This window comes from Pseudorca crassidens, chromosome 21 (assembly GCF_039906515.1).
Source record: "Pseudorca crassidens isolate mPseCra1 chromosome 21, mPseCra1.hap1, whole genome shotgun sequence".
Classification (NCBI taxonomy): domain Eukaryota; kingdom Metazoa; phylum Chordata; class Mammalia; order Artiodactyla; family Delphinidae; genus Pseudorca; species Pseudorca crassidens.
The window spans coordinates 12,563,476-12,565,903 of record NC_090316.1 but is presented as its reverse complement, the minus strand read 5'-3'; the positions used below and the strand labels follow the sequence as shown (position 1 = coordinate 12,565,903).

The 2,428-nt window shown below is 38.9% G+C and overlaps 1 pseudogene; it reads left to right on the top strand.

Moving 5' to 3' along the window:
* Positions 1 to 1,086: 1,086 nt before the first annotated feature.
* LOC137216199 (GTP-binding nuclear protein Ran-like) lies at positions 1,087 to 1,739 on the top strand (annotated as a pseudogene).
* Positions 1,740 to 2,428: the final 689 nt, after the last annotated feature.

Genomic DNA, 2,428 nt, shown 5'->3' with positions numbered 1-2,428 from the left:
TCTAAAGCAGCCATAAAACCCATCATTCTGACTCTTCTGTTTCTTTTCAGGCATTATTTGGCTCTTGTTCTAATTTAAAACTCTGGTTTGCATCCAAATCTTAGTGAAAATTAAGCCTTGTTTTTTTTGTTTTTTTTGGTTTTTTTTTTGCGGTATGCAGGCCTCTCACTGTTGTGGCCTCTCCCGTTGCGGAGCACAGGCTCCGGACGCGCAGGCTCAGCGGCCATGGCTCACGGGCCCAGCCGCTCCACGGCACGTGAGATCCTCCCAGACCGGGGCACGAACCCGTGTCCCCTGCATCGGCAGGCGGACTCTCAACCACTGCGCCACCAGGGAAGCCCAAGCCTTGTTTTTTTCTTTCTTCCATGTTAGGTTTTTTTGCTGAGTATATCTTATTCAGTCTGGCAGGTTTTTTTGTTTTGTTTTTTTTTTGAAAAATAATTTCCCTGCTCCTCTGGCCCACAAGCTCCCCTGCTCCCAACACACACAAAATGTAGAATTTGTTCACTGGACCCTGTCTCAGCAGAATCTGTCCTCTGGGTTCCCTGTCTCATTTTAGTAGCTCTTGATGCCTCCTCTGTTGTCTTGTGACTGCTCACTCTAGGTAAGTGGAGGGGAACCCAGAGTGGGAATGTACGGAATATCCAGTGTCTAGTCAAGATTCCTTCTCCAGAAATAGTGACCTTCTAGGTATTACCAACTTCATCTCAGAAGGCAGTGGTTCATCGATTCTGGCTGCTGAAAAAGATACACTCCCTGAATGCAGGAATTCCTACCTGCTTTGTTCACAGCACTTGGAACAGCACCTGGCACACTAGATTTTCAGTAAGTATTCTGTGAATGAATGAACTAGATATCCATGAATGAGGCATCCATTTATGAATTGAATTTTGTTTTTAATTCAAAGGAAAGTTCAGCAATTTTAGGTCAAAAGGCATTTTCATGCTGCAATATTTAACATTTTAAGTGTTCTCATTTTCATCACTAACAGAGATTATATAAGAACCAACCAACAATGAAGTAAAAAATTGATTGGGCTTAGCCAGCTGAGGAACAGAGAGAGACACTTCTGGAAGAACCATCAGGATGGCTGCCCCAAAAGAATCCCAAGTTCTATTTAAATATGAATTGGTTGGTGATGACAATACTGGTAAACTATATTTTCAAAGTGTCATTTGACTCATGAGTTTGAGATGTAGTCACTTTGATTGTTGAAGTCTATCGCCCCATGTTTCATACCAACAATAGACTTTTTAAATTCAACGAATTAGACATACATTTGGTAGCCTGAGAAATGGCTATCTGATCCAAGCCCAGCAAGCCATTGTAATGTTTGATGTGACATCAAGAGTTACAAGTGTGCACCTAAGCGGCACAGAGATCTGGTAGGAATATATGAAAACATCCTCGCCTTATTGCATGGCAACATAGTGCGTATTAAGGACTGAGAAATTAAGGAAAAATCCATTGTCTTCTAATGAAAGAAGAATCTCCAGTAATATGAGATTTCTGCCAGAAGTAACTACAACTTTGAGAAGCCTGTCCATTGGCTTGCTAGGAAACTAGCTGGCGATCCTGACTTGGAGTCTGTTGGCACGGGTGCTCTCACCCCACCAATCATAGTCATGGACTCAGTTTTGGAAGTTCAGTATGAGCACGGCTTAGAGGCTGCTCAGACTACTATTCTCCCAGAGAGAATGATACCCTGGGAGAAAAGGAAGCTGAAGTCCGAGGTCTAGTTTTATAGGCAACTGTCTTGTGATGTCCAGTAAGCAGTGTGTTTGTGACTTTATTACACAGCTAACCAGATATATCCTTCATCCTTATGATGCTAAATGAATGGGATTTGAAATGAATGTGGCAGTTTAAAAAAATACCTTTATATTTTACTTCCATACTTGGCTGTTTGGACTCCAGTTGTTTCTTTCCTGAGTTTCAAATATAAGACTGCTGTGGTCACAGCACACACAGAAACACACAAAAAAATCAGTGGGTTTGGACTTTTCTTCTGGAATTGGACCATATATAGGTAAATAAAGTATCACCGGGGAAAACCCCTAAATGTCCACTAGGTTAATAAATTAGTAAACCATGTAACAACTGATTTAATATTTTACAGTACTCAAAATAGTGATTATTAAAAATTTTAAACAGCATGAGAAAATGCTTATGCTAAGTTGTTAAGTCAGACACAAATTGAATATACATATAGTCACAACTGTAGTTCAAAAATAAATAAGCCTAATGGGAAATACATTTTAAAAAGTTAACATGATGAGATTATGGTTAGCTGTTTTTCTTTTTCTTTTTCAATATATTTTTAAATTTTGATAATTAATATATGTAATTATAATGAACGAGAAAATCTTTTATTTCAATTGACAAAAAAATAAATCATCAAGTGTGTAAAAATACTTTGAAAATTAAA